Source organism: Anthonomus grandis, chromosome 17, assembly GCF_022605725.1.
Source record: "Anthonomus grandis grandis chromosome 17, icAntGran1.3, whole genome shotgun sequence".
NCBI classification, from domain to species: Eukaryota; Metazoa; Arthropoda; class Insecta; order Coleoptera; family Curculionidae; genus Anthonomus; species Anthonomus grandis.
The window spans coordinates 19,238,675-19,258,895 of record NC_065562.1 but is presented as its reverse complement, the minus strand read 5'-3'; the positions used below and the strand labels follow the sequence as shown (position 1 = coordinate 19,258,895).

Below are 20,221 nucleotides of genomic sequence, written 5' to 3'. Positions count from 1 at the left end.
AATACTAAAAATCAAGATATTAACATGTTTCTCACTGGAGTGCCTGAAAGAAGCAAATTAATTTGTCTCTTATTGGCTCTCTTCTTAAATCATAAAAATTAAATAAATAAACGCTCGAAAGGAAAAAAAACACATTTGTTTCTTGGCTTATTGTTGATTCTAGTTTGCCCACAATAACATCTACAATTTAACTCATGTTAAAATTAATTTTACGCTCCCTTTTATAAATGTGCTTTAATTATAACTAAAGAAACCTAGACTTAGGTAAGAGATGTCATGTATAAAAAATTAATTTTATATTGTTTTTTTTGTTATAATTTTTTTTTAACGGATTGAACCTGTATGTAATTTTAACTGTGTCGTGGTTTTTGTTATTTTAATTTTTGTACATGTAAAGAACATTTATTTTAATAGTGTTTTTTTAAGTATTTGAAATGATTGAAGTCATTTGAAATTGAATCCATTTCAGTGTCCTGAGGATGACTTAATATAAGTCGAAACGTCGACATTTAGGTAAACAGGTTTCTTTTTTTATTTCTGACCCCACTCAACAGCCCTCCGCAATATAGAAGTAAAATGATTTGCCTTTTATTGGCAACCAGATATTTTGATTTCTAGTAGCTAAAATGTTGTAGTTATAAATTTTTAAGATGCTCCAAAGGCTTTTCAAGCAAATACGGAAAAAATATTAAAATCCATACACTAGAAATCAAGATATTGACAATTTTCTCACTGAAGTTTCTGAAAGAAGTAGAATAAATTGTCTTTTATTGGCAACTGGATATATTAATTTCTAGTGGCTAAAATGTTAAAATTATTTATTTTTAAGATACTCCAAAGGCTTTTCAAGTAACCAGTGGAAAAATTATTGAAATTTTTCTCACTGGAGTGCTTGGAAGAAGTAAATTAATTTGTCTCTTATTGGCAACTAAATATATTAATTTCTAGTGAATAAAATGTTGTAATTTTTAATTTCCAAGATACTTCAAGGGCTTTTAAGCAAATATTGAAAAAATTATTAAAATCCATACACTAGAAATCAAGATATTGACATTTTTCTTACTAGAGCGCCTGGAAGAAATAAAATAATTTTTCTCTTAGAGGCAACTAAATATCTTGATTTTTATTGGCTAAAATATTGTAATTATTGATTTCTAAGATACTCCAAAAGTTCCTCAAGCAACTGCTAAAAAATTATTGAAATCTATAAATTAGAAATTAAGATATTGACGTTTTTATTACTGGAGTGCCTGGAAAACACAAAATAATTTAGCTCTTATTGGTAACTAAATATCTTGATTTCTAGTAGATAAAACGTTAGAATTATTGATTTCTAGGATACTCCAAGGGCTTTTCAAGTAACCAGTGTGTTCAGTTTTCTTAAATTTTACAATATTTTTAATCAAGTAGTTCATTCTTCATTCTATTTAAAATTTTCATTAAACTTTAACTCAATTTCGCTTGGCTCACTGTGTAGAAACAGTTAGTCAAAGTATTTCTATTCAAACGCATCCAAAGAATGTTTTGAGGCCTTATAAAAAGGTGCGCGTCCAACATACTGAGCTAGTTCGTTGAAACCCATTATCAGAAGAAGTAAATTCGCTAAACCGCATCGCTCACGCATCTAGTAGTTCTAGTACCACCCGATACAATCTCGTGTTTATTGGATAAACCGCATTTCGTACTGAGAAAAAGCTGGCCAGCTAACGCGAGTGAAAAACTGTAATCGAGAGAAAACCAGGTAAGGTCTCACAATCATTAATTGTCAAAAAACAATAAGTACAGTCCACTTTTCTCAACAGTGAGCTTTCGATCCAGTACTTTCTCTTTAAAAATAAAAATCAAATAGACACAGTGAAAAAATTATTGAAATCCATACACTAGAAATCAAGATATGGAAATTTTTCTCACTGGAGTACCTTGAAGAAATAAAATAATTTGTCTCTTATTGACATCTAAATATCTTGATTATTGGTGCCTAACATGATATAATTATTGATTTGTAGGATACCTCAAGGGCTTTTTAAGTAAACGGTGAAAAATTTAATAAAATCCAAGTACTAAAAATCAAGATATTGACATTTTTCTCACTGGAGTGCCTGGAAGGAGTAAAATAAATTTTCTTTTATTGAAAATTGAATATCTTGATTTCTAGTGGCTAAAATGTTGTAATTATTAATTTTTAAGATACTCCGAGGGTTATTTAAGCAACTACTGAAAAAATTATAAAAATTTAGAGACTAGAAATCAAGATAATGACATTTTTCTCACTGGAGTGCCTGGAAAACACAAAATAATTTAGCTCTTATTGGCAACTGGATATCTTGATTTCTAGTAACTAAAATGTTATGATTGTTGATTTTTAAGATACTTTAAAGACTTTTCAAGTAACCAGTGAAAAAATTATTGACATCCATTTACTAGAAATCAAGATATTGACATTTTTCCCACTGGAATGCCTGGAAAAAAAAAATTATTTAGCTCTTATTGGCAACTAAATATCTTGATTTCTAGTGAATAAAATATTGTAATTCTTAATTTCTAAAATACTTCAAGTGCTTTTAAGCAACTAATAAAAAAATTATTAAAATCCATACATTAGAAATCAAGATATTAACATTTTTCTCACTGGAGTGCCTGGAAAAAATAAAATAAATTGTCTCTCATTGACAACTGAATATCTTGATTTCTAGTGGCTGAAATATTGTAATTATTACTTTTTAAGATATTCAGAGGGTTCTTTAAGCAACTACTGACAAAATTATAAAAATTTAGACACTAGAAATCAAGATATTGATATTTTTCTCACTAGAGTACTGTAATGGGATTTTTAGTCCCGGGGGTTCGTAGGTCAAAGAAACCACTAATGTCGGAAATTCTTAGTTTATTAACCTCAGTTACGGGTTTAGTTTCAACACCTTTTAATAATAAAATAGATAATATAAATTACTAGCCAAGAACAGGACAGTTGTAACTTTACCTTTAAATAATAAAAGCACTGACCCGGATTAAAACGTTTTAACAGAATCACGAGGTCAAAGGCGCCACACTTCTTTATTAAATGGTGACAAACGAAGGAATAATCAATTATAAGACTACTCCGAGCAGAAATGTAGGCTTTAAAGATACATTTCCACAAATAAAGAAAATATTTAAGACGCCCGATATTCTAATAGAACAAACTATAGCAAAGGTAGAGGTCGTTCCGCTACAGACCTGAAAAAAGTAAAATAATTTGTCTCTTATTGGCAATTGGATATCTTGAGTTCTAGTAACTAAAATGTTAAAATTATTAATTTCTGAGATACTACAAGGGTTTTTCAAGGATCCAGTGAAATAACTATTGAAATCCATACACAAGAAATCAAGATATTGACGTTTTTCTTAATGGAGTGCCTGGAAGAAGTAAAATAATTTCTCTCTTATTGGCAACTGGATATCTTGATTTATAGTGGTTAAAATGTTGTAACTATTGATTTTTAAGATACCATGAGGGTTCTTTAAGCAACTACTGAAAAAAAATATAAAAATTTAGGCACTAGAAATCAAGATATTGATATTTTTCTCACTGGAGTGCCCAAAAAATATAAAATAATTTAACTCTTATTGGCAACTAAATATCTTGATTTCTAGTAAATAAAATGCTGTAATTATTGATTTCTAAGATACTTCAAAGGTTTCTCAGGCAACTGCTAAAAAAATTATTGAAATCCATATAGTAAAAATCAAGATATTGACGTTTATATTACTGGAGTGCCTGGAAGGAGTAAAATAAATTGTCTTGAAAATACACGAAAAATGTTTCTTAGATGAAGTGACCAGCATGTCAGATGAACAATGGAAATTATTTAAGAGAAGAACACTGAATGGAATAGACGAAATCATGACTCCAGCAAAAACGTATATAAATCAGTTTGAAGGAGATTTGCGGACATCCTCTGATCTTTCAAGAGAATCTATATTTACAATGACATCTGCATCTTATTCAAATAATTCTCAGCATTCCTTTCCCTCCACCACTAATCAAATTGATACATACTCCACAAGCACAGAAATCACTCCTGTTTCATCGTTGCAAAATACTTCTTGTACTGGGCAGAATGTATTTACCATGTCATTGTGAAAAAATGAATAAATAAATATTCCTTAGAACGAATAAATAAATTTTTTTCACTTACCTTAAAGTAATCGTTATCCTTTCTTCGGGACTTACGCATTCCCTCATATTTATATTCCTCTTAACTATTTCAGGATGAACTCTATTCAGAAGGAGTCTATATGTTTCTTTAGTCATTCTGTAGAACATATGAAACTTTGCATCATCTAGTTGCAATTCTGAGGCGCTTACAAACAATCTACAGTTTAAATTTCTTTCTAAGTAGGGATGGACCGAGAATCGCCTTCTTCTGCGTCTATATCTTCGATTGTAATACTACAAAATAGCCATCTCACCCAACTATCGGATACTGATATTTTTCTAATAACGTTTGTGTCGCTACCGTGTACGAGAAATGAGTATCCAACTGGTTTGTTACTACGGTATGAAAACAGTTTCATCAGAAACCAGTGGCTCCGTGGACGAGGGGCCTCAGAGGCAACTAAATATCTTGATTTTTATTGACTAAAATATTGTAATTATTGATTTCTAAGATACTTCAAAAGTTTCTCAAGCAACTGCTGAAAAAATTATTGAAATCCATATATTAGAAATCAAGATATTGACTTTTTTATTACTGGAGTGCCTGGAAGAAATAAAATAATTTCTCTCTTATTGGCAACTTCATATCTTGATTTCTCATGTATATTGATTTCTAAATATTCAACATACTGGATAATAAATTGGACTAATTTTAAATCTCTATTGCACAAACGATACTATCTGGATGTAAACGTTCGCAGGTGCCCAAACACGTGTCAGAATACCCTTATAAATTCAATAAAACCGACGAATAAAAATCAAAAAAAATTGTTTTTTGCTGGATGACATTCTGGCTATAGATACAATTGACTAACGTCAGTTTTATCTTCGTGTTCAACGGTTTCTACCCCTGACTTTAAAATTTCCCTTTTAAAGTTGCATCATCCAAAACAACCCCCGGAATTAATTCCCCCCGGGGGTGGAAAAAGAGCGGGAAAATGTAGTCAATGTTTTACAATATGGTCTATATTATCGTTGGCAGGTTACGCCATAACGCCGGGAAAAAGAAATACGCACTAGTGGAAATCATAAAACAGCAAGGGAGGAAAATTGCGCATAAAGAGAGAGAGAGATGAACCTCGTTTAGGTTAAAATTTAACCTTAAAGTACTCGAAAGGAAAAGGTAAATATTGTATTAGACTAGTAGTGGGAGAGAGATGCCAAAGAATAAGGTCAAACAAAGACAGACTTATGTTCTCGAGGCTGTATTAAAGAGAGATGCATTAGAGGTCTTTAAAGGGTGACATTCTGCCATTGCCATTGTCATTAGCCATTTTTCTATGATGTAAATCTTGATTTTTAATGACTAAAATGTTGTAATTATTGATTTTTAAGATACTTCAAGGGTTTTTCAAGGAACTAATGAAAAAACTATTGAAATCCATACACTAAAAATCAAGATATTAACATTTTTCTCACTGGAGTGCCTGGAAGAGGTAAAATAATTTGTCTCTTATTGGAAATTGAATATCTTGATTTCTAGTGGCCAAAATATTATGATTATTGATTTTTAAGACACTTCAAGGGTTTTTCAAGGAAATAATGAAAAAATGATTAAAATCCCTTTAGTAGAAATCAAGATATTAACATTTTTATCACTGGAGTGCCTGGAAGAAGTGAAATAATTTGTGTCTTATTGGAAATTGAATATCTTGATTTCTAATGGCTAAAATATTATGATTATTAATTTTCAAGGTACTTCAAGGGTCTTTCAAGGAACTAATGAAAAAATTATTGAAATCCATACACTAGAAATCAAGATATTAACATTTTTTTCACTGGAGTGCCTAAAAGGAGGAAAATAATTTATTTCTTATTGGCAAGTAGATATCTTGATTTCTAGTAGGTAAAATATTATGATTATTGATTTGGAAGATACTTTAAGGGTTTTTCAAAGAACTAATGAAAAAATTATTGAAATCCATATACTAGAAATCAAGATATTAACATTTATCTCACTGAAGTGCCTGGAAGAAGTAAAATAATTTGTCTCTTATTGAAAATGGAATATCTTGATTTCTAGTAGCTAAAATATTTTGATTATTGATTTTTAAGATACTTCAAGGGTTTCTTAAGAAACTAATGAAAAAATTATTGAAATCCATATACTAGAAATCAAGATATTGATATTTTTCTCACTGGAGTGCCTGGAAGAAGTAAAATAATTTGTCTCTTATTGGAAATTGAATATCTTAATTTCTAGTTGCTAAAATATTATGATTATTAATTTTTAAGATACTACAAGGATTTTTCAAGGAAGTAATGAAAAAATTATTGAAATCCATACCCTAGAAATCAAGATATTAACATTTTTCTCACTGCAGTGCCTGAAATAAATAAAATCACTTGTCTCTTATTGGAAATTGAATATCTTGATTCCTAGTAAGTAAAATATTATGATTATTGATTTTTAAGATACTTTAAGGGTTTTTCAAGGAACTAATGAAAAAAATTATTGAAATCCCTTTACTAGAAATCAAGATATTAACATATTTCTCACTGGAGTGCCTGGAAGTAACAAAATAATTTGTCTCTTATTGGAAATTGAATATCTTAATTTTTAATAGGTAAAATATTATGATTATTGATTTTTAAGATACTTCAAGGGTTTCTCAAGGAACTAATGAAAAAATTATTGAAATCCATACACTAGAAATCAAGATATTAATATTTTTCTCACTGGAGTGCCTGGAAGAAGTGAAATATTTTGTGTCTTATTGGAAATCGAATATCTTGATTTCTAGTGGCTAAAATATTATAATTATTGATTTTTAAGATACTTCTAGGGTTTCTCAAGAAACTGATGAGAAAATTATTGAAATCCATACACTAGAAATCAAGATATTAACATTTTTATCACTGGAGTGCCTGGGAGAAGTAAAATAATTTGTCTTTTATTGGAAACTGAATATCTTGACTTCTAGTAGCTAAAATATTATGATTATTGATTTTTAAGATACTTCAAGGGTTTCTCAAGGAACTAATGAAAAAATTATTAAAATCCCTGTACTAGAAATCAAGATATTAACATTTTTCTTACTGGAGTGCCTGGAAGAAGTAAAATAAATTGTCTCTTATTGGAAATTGAATATCTTGATTTCTAGAGGCTAAAATATTATAATTATTGATTTTTAAGATACTTCTAGGGTTTCTCAAGGAACCAATGAAAAAATTATTGAAATCCCTTTACTAGAAATCAAGATATTAACATATTTCTCACTGGAGTGCCTGGAAGTAACAAAATAATTTGTCTCTTATTGGAAATTGAATATCTTAATTTTTAATAGGTAAAATATTATGATTATTGATTTTTAAGATACTTCAAGGGTTTCTCAAGGAACTAATGAAAAAATTATTAAAATCCCTGTACTAGAAATCAAGATATTAACATTTTTCTTACTGGAGTGCCTGGAAGAAGTAAAATAAATTGTCTCTTATTGGAAATTGAATATCTTGATTTCTAGTGGCTAAAATATTATAATTATTGATTTTTAAGATACTTCTAGGGTTTCTCAAGGAACCAATGAAAAAATTATTGAAATCCATACACTAGAAATCAAGATATTGACATTTTTCTCACTGGAGTGCCTGGAAGAAGTGAAATAATTTGTGTCTTATTGGAAATTGAATATCTTGATTTAAAGTGGATAAAATATTATGACTATTGATTTTTAAGATACTTCAAGGGTCTTTCAAGGAACTAATGAAAAAATTATTGAAATCCGTACACTAGAAATAAAGATATTGACATTTTTCTTACTGGAGTGCCTGGAAGAAGTAAAATAATTTGTTTCTTATTGGCAATTAAATATCTTGATTTCTAGTGGCTAAAATATTTTGATTATTGATTTTTAAGATACTTCTAGGGTTTCTCAAGGAACTGATGAAAAAATTGTTGAAATCCATACACTAGAAATCAAGATATTGACGTTTTTCTCACTGGAGTGCCTGGAAGAAGTAAAATAATTTGTGTCTTATTGGAAATTGAATATCTTGATTTCTAGTGGCTAAAATATTATGATTATTGATTTTTAAGATACTTCAAGGGTTTTTCAAGGATCTAATAAAAAAATATTGAAATCCAAACCCTAGAAATCAAGATATTAACATTTTTATCACTGGAGTGCCTGGAAGAAGTAAAATAATTTGTCTCTTATTGGAAACTGAATATCTTGACTTCTAGTGGCTAAAATATTATGATTATTGATTTTTAAGATATTTCAAGGATTTTTCAAGGATCTAATAAAAAAATATTGAAATCCAAACCCTAGAAATCAAGATATTAACATTTTTATCACTGGAGTGCCTGGAAGAAGTAAAATAATTTGTCTCTTATTGGAAACTGAATATCTTGACTTCTAGTGGCTAAAATATTATGATTATTGATTTTTAAGATACTTCAAGTGTTTCTCAAGGAACCGATGAAAAAATTATTGAAATCCATATACTAGAAGTCAAGATATTGACATTTTTTCACTGGAGTGCCTGAAAGGAGTAAAGTCATTTGTCTCTTATTGGAAATTGAATATCTTGATTTCTATTGGCTAAAATATTATGATTATTGATTTTTAAGATACTTCAAGAGTTTTTCAAGGAACTAATGAAAAAATTATTAAAATCCCTATAGTAGAAATCAAGATATTAACATTTTTCTCACTGGAGTGCCTGAAAGAAGTAAAATCATTTGTCTCTTATTGAAAATTGGATATCTTGATTTCTAGTGGCTAAAATATTATGATTATTGAGTTTTAAGATACTTCAAGGGTTTTTCTAGGAAATAATGAAAAAACTATTAAAATCCATCTATTAGAAATCAAGATATTAACATTTTTCTCACTGGAGTGCCTGGAAGAAGTGAAATAATTTGTGTCTTATTGGTAAGTAGATATCTTGATTTCTAGTGGCTAAAATATTATGATTATTGATTTTCAAGATACTTCGAGGGTTTTTTCAAGTAACTATTGAAAAAATTATTAAAATCCATACACTAAAAATCAAGATATTAACATTTTTCTCACTGGAGTGCCTGGAAGAAGTAAAATAATTTGTGTCTTATTGGAAATTGAATATCTTGATTTCTAGTAAGTAAAATATTATGATTATTGATTTTTAAGATAGTTCAGGGATTTTTCAAACAAATACTGAAAAAATTATTGACATCCATACACTTGAAATCAAGATATTAACATTTTTCTCACTGGAGTGCCTGGAAGAAGTGAAATAATTTGTCTCTTATTGGTAAAAAGATATCTTGATTTCTAGTAAGTAAAATATTATGATTATTGATTTTCAAGATACCTTAAAGGTTTTTCAAGGAACTAATGAAAAAATTATTGAAATCCATACACTAGAAATCAAGATATTAACATTTTTTTCACTGGAGTACCTGGAGGAAGTAAAATAATTTGTCTTTTATTGGAAATTGAATATCTTGATTTCTAGTTGCTGAAATATTATAATTATTGATTTTTAAAATACTTCAAGGGTTTCTCAAGGAACTAATGAAAAAATTATTGAAATCCATACACTAGAAATCAAGATATTAACATTTTTTTCACTGGAGTACCTGGAGGAAGTAAAATAATTTGTGTTTTATTGGTAAAGAGATATCTTGATTTCTAGTAGGTAAAATATTATGATTATTGATTCTTAAGATACTTCAAGGGTTTCTCAAGGAACTAATGAAAAAATTATTGAAATCCATACACTAGAAATCAAGATATTGACATTTTTTCACTGGAGTGCCTGGAAGAAGTGAAATAATTTGTGTCTTATTGGAAATTGAATATCTTAATTTTTAGTAGGTAAAATATTATGATTATTGATTTTGAAGATACTTCAAGGGTTTTTCAAAGAACTAATGAAAAAATTATTGAAATCCATCCACTAGAAATCAAGATATTGACATTTTTCATAATAAAGTGCCTGGAAGAAGTAAAATAGTTTATCCCATATTGGCAACTTAATATCTTGATACAGAGTGGCTAAAATGTTGTAATATTGATTTTTAAGTTACTCCTGACTTGGACCCGAGTCAAGTTCATCCAGGAGCGCCCAAACCCAGGTCAGAAAGCTCTATTAAAATTAATTATAATGAAGAAGCACGTTACGGAAAAACTGATTACTTTATACTTTAAACCTCCCGAATCCAATGAAACTATGCAGGAGGTCGTAACTCTTTCCACTTTTCCAGTTTCACACTGAAACTCAGTAAAACTTTGTGAATTAAAGGGGACTTTATGGTACTGTTTTCGTCAGATATGTCGCGTTATTATTATCATCATCAACATAAAACTCGTTGTTGTGTGCGGTTTAATGTGGCATTGCCTAACTCGCACTTCAAAATATGTTTTTCTATGATGGAAATTCGTTCACCGACGCGCTATAAATCCCAGGGAAAAAGGCGAAAAATTTAATTAAGTTCTTTTATCTTCCCGGAGTGAGTCCCGGAAAAGTTTCTGGACTTTAAGCCATTTATCCGGGCCCCGTGCGACTTTCGATAAGAATTTCGTCGAGATGAAGTGAAACTTTGAAACGGCGACTTTACTTTGATATAAACTCCCCGTTGTAACTTGTGTCTGTGTGGGTGTGTGTGTGTGTATACAATATTTATATTCGACTCGAGTGGAACTTTTATTACACGCCCAAAGTTTCAAGAGAAACACCCAAAGATTCGTGAGTCGCCATTTTGTTTTTCCTAATTCTAGAATGTGCTGTAAATCCGCCATTTTGTAGAATTCAATAGTCATTTTAAAAATGCCTAAAATAGTAATATTTTGACAATTCCAGGCAATTGAAGCAATTTTCAGGCCCATTTCCAGGCAGTTAAAGTAGACAAATGGTTACGTTCAAAATCTGTCTTAGTGCCCTAAGGTCAATTTGAAAGCCCTATAACTAAAAGACTATTAAGAATATTCTTATGAAATAAAAATTACAATAATAAGAAGAATGTTCTTTAAAAATGTTGTTTAAGATCCAAGTTGATACGAGAAATAATTTACGAGATATCAGAGTTTTTTAATAGCAAGGTCCAGTGCCAAGCATCGACTTTTATATGGTGATGGCTCACTTTAAAGTCCCGTATCTTAAAAACTATTGGGAATATTCTCATGAAACAAAAATTGTTATATTAAGAGGAATATTCTCAAAAATTGTTATTTAAGGTCCAAGTTAGTACAAGAAATAATTTTTGAGATATCACAGTTTTTTGTTCGCAGGGTCCAGTGCCAAGCATCGACTATTATATGGTGATGGCTCACTTTAAAATCCGATATCTTGAAAACTATTGGGAATATTCTTATGAAACAAAAATTGTGGCATTAAGAGGAATATTGTCAAAAATTGTTATTAAAGGTCCAAGTTGATACGAGAAATAATTTTCGAGATATCAAAGTTTTTTGGTAGCAAGGTCCAGTGCCAAGCATCGACTTTTATATGGTGATGGCTCATTTTAAAACCCGATATCTTGAAAACTATTGGGAATATTCTCATGAAACAAAAATTTTGATATTAAGAGGAATATTCTCAAAAAATGTCATTTAAGGTCCAAGTTGATACGAGAAATAATTTTCGAGATATCCGAGTTTTTTGGTAGCAAGGTCCAGTGCCAAGCATCGACTTTTATATGGTGTTGGCTCACTTTAAAGTCCGATATCTTGAAAACTATTGGGAATATTCTTATAAAACAAAAATTGTTATATTAAGAGGAATATTCTCAAAAATTGTTATTTAAGGTCCAAGTTGATACGAGAAATAATTTTCGAGATATCAGAGTTTTTTGGTAGCAAGGTCCAGTGCCAAGCATCGACTTTTATATGGTGATGGCTCACTTTAAAATCTGATATCTTGAAAACTATTGGGAATATTCTTATAAAACAAAAATTGTTATATTAAGAGGAATATTCTCAAAAATTGTTATTTAAGGTCCAAGTTGAGACGAGAAATAATTTTCGAGATATCAGAGTTTTTTGGTAGTAAGGTCTAGTGCCAAGCATCGACTTTTATATGGTGATGGCTTACTTTAAAGTCCGATATCTTAAAAACTATTGGGAATATTGTCATGAAACAAAAATTGTTATATTAAGAGAAATATTCTCAAAAATTGTTATTTAAGGTCCAAGTTGATACGAGAAATAATTTTCGAGATATCAAAGTTTTTGGTAGCAAGGTTCGGTGACAAGGTTTGACTTTTTATGGTGATGGCTCACTTTAAAGTCCGATATCTTGAAAACTATTGGGAATATTCTTATAAAATAAAAATTTTTATATTAAGAGGAATATTCTCAAAAATTGTTATTTAAGGTCTAAGTTAGTACAAGAAATAATTTTTGAGATATCACAGTTTTTTGTTCGCAGGGTCCAGTGCCAAGCATTGACTTTTATAAGGTGATGGCTCACTTTAAAATCCCGTATCTTAAAAACTATTGGGAATATTCTCATGAAACAAAAACTTTTATATTAAGAGGAATATTCTCAAAAAATGTTATTTAAGGTCCAAGTCGATACGAGAAACAATTTTCGAGATATCAGAGTTTTTTAATAGCAAGGTCCAGTGCCAAGCATCGACTTTTATATGGTGATTGCTCACTTTAAAATCCGATATCTTAAAAACTATTGGGAATATTCTCATGAAACAAAGATTGTTATATTAAGAGGAATATTCTCAAAAAATGATATTTAAGGTCCAAGTTGATACGAGAAATAATTTTCTAGATATCAGAGTTTTTTGGTAGCAAGGTCCAGTAACAAGGTTTGGCTTTTATATGATGAAAGCTCATTTTAAAATCAGATATCTTAAAAACTATTGAGAATATTCTCATGAAACAAAAATTGTTATATTAAAAGGAATATTCTCAAAAATTGTTATTTAAGGTCCAAGTTGATACGAGAAATAATTTTCTAGATATCAGAGTTTTTTGGTAGCAAGGTCCAGTAACAAGGTTTGGCTTTTATATGATGAAAGCTCATTTTAAAATCAGATATCTTAAAAACTATTGAGAATATTCTCATGAAACAAAAATTGTTATATTAAGAGGAATATTCTCAAAAATTGTTATTTAAGGTCCAAGTTGATACGAGAAATAATTTTCGAGATATCAGAGTTTTTTGATAGCAAGATCCGGTGACAAGGTTTGACTTTTTATGGTGATGCCTCACTTTAACATCCGATATCTTGAAAAATATTGGGAATATTCTCATGAAACAAAAATTGTAATAATAAGAGGAATATTCTCAAAAATTGTTATTTAAGGTCCAAGTTGATACGAGAAATAATTTTCGAGATATCAGAGTTTTTTAATAGCAAGGTCCAGTGCCAAGCATCGACTTTTATATGGTGATTGCTCACTTTAAAATCCGATATCTTAAAAACTATTGGGAATATTCTCATGAAACAAAGATTGTTATATTAAGAGGAATATTCTCAAAAAATGATATTTAAGGTCCAAGTTGATACGAGAAATAATTTTCGAGATATCAGAGTTTTTTAATAGCAAGGTCCAGTGCCAAGCATCGACTTTTATATGGTGATTGCTCACTTTAAAATCCGATATCTTAAAAACTATTGGGAATATTCTCATGAAACAAAGATTGTTATATTAAGAGGAATATTCTCAAAAAATGATATTTAAGGTCCAAGTTGATACGAGAAATAATTTTCTAGATATCAGAGTTTTTTGATAGCAAGATCCGGTGACAAGGTTTGACTTTTTATGGTGATGCCTCACTTTAACATCCGATATCTTGAAAAATATTGGGAATATTCTCATGAAACAAAAATTGTAATAATAAGAGGAATATTCTCAAAAATTGTTATTTAAGGTCCAAGTTGATACGAGAAATAATATTTGAGATATCAGAGTTTTTTGGTAACAGGGTCTAGTGCCAAGCATCGATTTTTATATGGTGATGACTCACTTTAAAATCCCGTATCTTAAAAACTATTGGGAATATTCTCATGAAACAAAAATTGTTATATTAAGAGGAATATTCTCAAAAATTGCTATTTAAGGTCCAAGTTGATACGAGAAATAATATTTGAGATATCAGAGTTTTTTGGTGGCAAGGTCCAGTAACAAGGTTTGGCTTTTATATGATGAAAGCTCATTTTAAAATCCGATATCTTAAAAACTATTGGGAATATTCTCATGAAACAGAAATTGTGATATTAAGAAGAACATTCTCAAAAATTATTGTTTATGGTCCAAGTTGATACGAGAAATAATTTTCGAGATATCAGAGTTTTTTGGTAGCAAGGTCCAGTGCCAAGCATCGACTTTTACATGGTGATGGCTCACTTTAAAATCCGATATCTTGAAAACTATTGGGAATATTCTTATGAAACAAAAATTGTTATATTAAGAGGAATATTCTCAAAAATTGTTATTTAAGGTCCAAGTTGATACGAGAAATAATTTTCGAGATATCAGAGTTTTTTGGTAGCAAGGTCCGGTGACAAGGTTTGACTTTTCATGGTGATGGCTCACTTTAAAGTCCGATATCTTAAAAACTATTGAAAATATTCTTATTAAACAAAAATTGTGATATTAAGAGGAATATTCTCAAAAATTGTTATTTAAGGTCCAAGTTGGTACGAGAAATAATTTTCGAGATATCAGAGTTTTTTAATAGCAAGGTCCGGTGACAAGGTTTGACTTTTTATGGTGATGGCTCAATTTAAAATCCGATATCTTGAAAACTATTGGGAATATTCTTATAAAACAAAAATTGTTATATTAAGAGGAATATTCTCAAAAATTGTTATTTAAGGTCCAAGTTGATACGAGAAATAATTTACGAGATATCAGAGTTTTTTAATAGCAAGGTCCAGTGCCAAGCATCGACTTTTATATGGTGATGGCTCACTTTAAAGTCCGATATCTTGAAAACTATTGGGAATATTCTCATGAAACAAAGATTGTTATATTAAGAGGAATATTCTCAAAAAATGTTATTTAAGGTCGAAGTTGATACGAGAAATAATTTTCGAGATATCAGAGTTTTTGGTAGCAAGGTTCGGTGACAAGGTTTGACTTTTTATGGTGATGGCTCACTTTAAAGTCCGATATCTTGAAAACTATTGGGAATATTCTCATTAAACAAAAATTGTGATATTAAGAGGAATATTCTCAAAAATTGTTATTTAAGGTCCAAGTTGATACGAGAAATAATTTTCGAGATATCAGAGTTTTTTGGTAGCAAGGTCCAGTGACAAGGTTTGACTTTTTATGGTGATGGCTCAATTTAAAATCCGATATCTTGAAAACTATTGGGAATATTCTTATGAAACAAAAACTGTAATATTAAGAGGAATATTCCTAAAAATGGTATTCAAGGTCCAAGTTAGTACAAGAAATACGTTTTGAGATATCACAGTTTATTGGTAGCAAGGTCCAATGCCAAGCATCGACTTTTATATGGTGATGGCTCACTTTAAAATCCCGTATCTTAAAAACTATTGGGAATATTCTCATGAAACAAAAATTGTTATATTAAGAGGAATATTTTCAAAAATTGTTATTTAAGGTCCAAGTTGATACGAGAAATAATATTTGAGATATCAGAGTTTTTTGGTAGTAAGGTCCAGTGCCAAGCATTGACTTTTATATGGTGATGGCTCAATTTAAAATCCGATATCTTGAAAACTATTGGGAATATTCTCATAAAATAAAGATTTTTATATTAAGAGGAATATTCTCAAAAATTGTTATTTAAGGTCCAAGTTGATACGAGAAATAATTTTCGAGATATCAGAGTTTTTTGGTAACAGGGTCCAGTGCCAAGCATCGACTTTTATAAGATGATGGCTCACTTTAAAATCCCGTATCTTGAAACCTATTGGCAATATTCTCATGAAACAAAAATTGTTATATTAAGAGGAATATTCCCAAAAATTGTTATTTAAGGTTCAAGTTGATACGAGAAATAATTTTCGAGATATCAGAGTTTTTTGGTAGCAAGGTCCAGTGCCAAGCATCGACTTTTATATGGTAATGGCTCACTTTAAAATCTGATATCTTGAAAACTATTGGGAATATTCTTATAAAACAAAAATTGTTATATTAAGAGGAATATTCTCAAAAATTGTTATTTAAGGTCCAAGTTGAGACGAGAAATAATTTTCGAGATATCAGAGTTTTTTGGTAGTAAGGTCTAGTGCCAAGCATCGACTTTTATATGGTGATGGCTCATTTTAAAACCCGATATCTTGAAAACTATTGGGAATATTCCCATGAAACAAAAATTTTGATATTAAGAGGAATATTCTCAAAAAATGTCATTTAAGGTCCAAGTTGATACGAGAAATAATTTTCGAGATATCAGAGTTTTTGGTAGCAAGGTTCGGTGACAAGGTTTGACTTTTTATGGTGATGGCTCACTTTAAAATCCCGTATCTTGAAAACTAATGGGAACATTTCAATGAAACAAAAACCATAATAATCAGACGAATATTTTCTACAAATATTACTTTAGGTCTAAAAAGATCCAAGCAAGCCTAAACCCTACCCATGCAAAAACAACATTTAAATTAATGAAAAAAATGCACCGTCGTGACATTACAAGGGTTTCTCATGAAATATCAAAGTATATTTCGCCCCTTTGTTGTTGATATTCTAAAAAAGTCCTGTCTCGCGCTCATCCCTTTTCACATATAACCCAATTTTAGCGAAATCCAAAATAAGGGTGGAAACTCCATTGTTTAACTCTCATAAATAGATTATACTGAGCCTCGACTTAACCCAATAAACGTAATAGATTTTTGGATCCAGATTTGACTTCATTAATAATTTCCTCCCTCCGTCCCTTTTTATACAGTCGAGTCTTATACCTGTGCGGGTTTTTCTCGTATACAACATTTGCATAAGTGACTGTGACATCGGGAAAACTTCTTAAAATTCAACTTTCAATCGGCACAGTCGAGAAAAATCAAAAATGCAAAACCGGAAAGCGACTTGGGAGACCTCACGGGTTTTCGTACCTCCCTCCCCCTCCCCCCTCGCCCTCTAAACTCCCACGGGAGAATATAAATAAACCCGGTTTATTTGTTATACAAAACGGGAAACTTGTTTGGGCAAGTTAAACTCGGTTTAAAATTCTGGTCAAGTACGTATTTATTGTATTAAAAGGGGGGCGTGAATGTCCCAAAGTAGTTTGACATATCCGAGGTGATTGCCGGGTTGCTATTGGTTGTACGGATTTTTTTGTAGAAAGTGAAATTGTAGAATGGAAGGTGATCTACAAAAGTGTCTTATGAAGTTTTTTTGTAGACAAACTAGTTTTTGAGGTAAGTGAGAAAAAGTGATTCGGCGCTCACTGGTTGTGGTTGCCTTACCATGTTTGGTCGAATAACTCAGTTTCTATTAGTCCCATGATTTTTTTTGTAGAAATCAAAATTGTAGTCCAGACTTCGGTCTACAAAAGTGCTATATAGAATTTTTTTGTAGTTGTATTAGTTTTTGAGAAATATTTGAAATACTGACTCGGCGTTCACTGGCTATGGTTGCTCCGTCATATTTGCTCGAGTCACTCGGTTTGCATTGGTCCTATGATTTTTTTTGTAGAAATCAAAATTGTAGCCCAGGCTTCGGTCTACAAAAGTACTTTATAATATTTTTTTGTAGTTGTATTAGTTTTTGAGATAAATGAGAAAAACCGACTCGGCGTTCCCTGGCTATGGTTGCTCCGTCATATTTGCTCGAGTAACTCGGTTTGTATTGGTCCTATGATTTTTTTTGTAGAAATCAAAATTGTAGTCCAGGCTTAGGTCTACAAAAGTGCTTAACAAAATTTTTTTGTAGATGTATTAGTTTTTGAGAAAAGTGAGAAAAACTGACTCGGCGTTCACTGGCTATGATGGCTCCGTCATATTTGGTTCAGTAATTCGGTTTGTATTGGTCCTATGATTTTTTTTGTAGAAATCAAAATTATAGTCCAGGCTTAGGTCTACAAAAGTGCTTAACAAAATTTTTTTGTAGATGTATTAGTTTTTGAGAAATATTTGAAAAACTGACTCGGCGTTCACTGGCTATGGTTGCTCCGTCATATTTGGTCGAGTAACTCGGTTTCTATTAGTCCCATGATTTTTTTTGTAGAAATCAAAATTATAGTCCAGGCTTAGGTCTACAAAAGTGCTTAACAAAATTTTTTTGTAGATGTATTAGTTTTTGAGAAAAGTGAGAAAAACTGACTCGGCGTTCACTGGCTATGATTGCTCCGTCATATTTGGTCCAGTAATTCGGTTTGTATTGGTCCTATGATTTTTTTGTAGAAATCAAAATTGTAGCCCAGGCTTCGGTCTACAAAAGTGCTTCATTAAATTTTTTTGTAGTTGTATTAGTTTTTGAGATAAATGAGAAAAACCGACTCGGCGCTCACTGGTTGTGGTTGCTCCGTCATATTTGCTCAAGTAACTCGGTTTGTATTGGTCCCATGATTTTTTTTGTAGAAATCAAAATTATAGTCTAGACTTTAGTCTACAAAAGTGCCTTTTAACACTTTTTTGTAAATGTATTAGTTTTTGAGAAAAATTTTAAAAACTGATTCGGCGTTCACTGGCTATGGTTGCTCCGTCATATTTGATCGAGTAACTCGGTTTGTATTAGTCCTATGATTTTTTTTGTAGAAATCAAAATTATAGTCCAAGCTTCGGTCTACAAAAGTACTTCATAAAATTTTTTTGTAGTTGTATTAGTTTTTGAGATAAGTGAGAAAAACTGACTCGGCGCTCACTGGTTGTAGTTGCCTTAGCATGTTTGGTCGAATAACTCGGTTTGTATTGGTCCTATGATTTCTTTTGTAGAAATCAAAATTGTAGTCCAGGCTTTGGTCTATAAAAATGCTTAATAAATTTTTTTTGTAGTTGTATTAGTTTCTGAGAAAAGTGAGAAAAACTGACTTGACGCTCACTGGTTGTGGTTGCCTTACCATGTTTGGTCGAATAACTCAGTTTCTATTAGTCCCATTATTTTTTTTGTAGAAATCAAAATTGTAGTCCAGACTTCGGTCTACAAAAGTGCTTTATAGAATTTTTTTGTAGTTGTATTAGTTTTTGAGAAATATTTGAAATACTGACTCGGCGTTCACTGGCTATGGTTGCTCCGTCATATTTGTTCGAGTAACTCGGTTTGTATTGGTCCCATGATTTTTTTTGTAGAAATCAAAATTGTAGCCCAGGCTTCGGTCTACAAAAGTACTTTATAACATTTTTTTGTAGTTGTATTAGTTTTTGAGATAAATGAGAAAAACCGACTCGGCGTTCACTGGCTATGGTTGCTCCGTCATATTTGATCGAGTAACTCGGTTTGTATTAGTCCCATGATTTTTTTTGTAGAAATCAAAATTATAGTCCAAGCTTCGATCTACAAAAGTGCTTCATAAAATTTTTTTGTAGTTGTATTAGTTTTTGAGATAAATGAGAAAAACCGACTCGACGCACACTGGTTGAGGTTGCATCGACATATTTGGTCGAGTAACTCGGTTTGTATTGGTCTTACGAAATTTTTTGTAGAAACCAAAATTGAAGCACAGATTCCAATCTACAAAAATTATATTTAACAAATTTTTGTAGAAACAACAGTTTTTGAGAAAATCCGGAAAAAGGGACCCGACGCTCACTGGGCAAGCTTGCTCCATCATATTTGTCCAATTAACTTACTTCCTATTGAACCTAGAAGATTTTTTGTAGGAACCAAAATTGTAAATCAAACTTGGTCCTACAAAACTTTAATATAAAATTTTTTTGTAAAAGTAACAGTTTTTGAGAAAACCGTTAAAAACTTACTTGCTGCTCACTGGTTAGGGTTACACCCTCATATTTGGTCAAATAACTCAGTTTTTATTAATCCTATAAAATTTTTTGTATTTACCAATATTGTAAACTAAGCTTGGACCTACAAAATTCTTTTATAATTTTTTTTTGTAAAAGTAACAGTTTTTGAGAAAACCCGAAAAAACCGACCCGACGCTCACTGGTTGTGGTTGCACCGTCGTATTTGTTCAAATAACTCAATTTCTATTAATTTTATA

The 20,221-nt window shown here is 30.6% G+C and overlaps 1 protein-coding gene across 1 annotated transcript in view; it reads left to right on the top strand.

Annotated features, from left to right (window-relative positions):
• The first annotated feature begins 1,506 nt into the window (after window positions 1-1,506).
• Window positions 1,507-20,221, top strand: part of LOC126746414 (uncharacterized) — a 101,279-nt gene continuing 82,564 nt past the window's right edge. The window contains exon 1 of the mRNA XM_050454671.1: window positions 1,507-1,741. The gene's annotated coding sequence lies outside the window, so the exon portion shown is untranslated. The remainder of the gene's footprint in view (window positions 1,742-20,221) is intronic.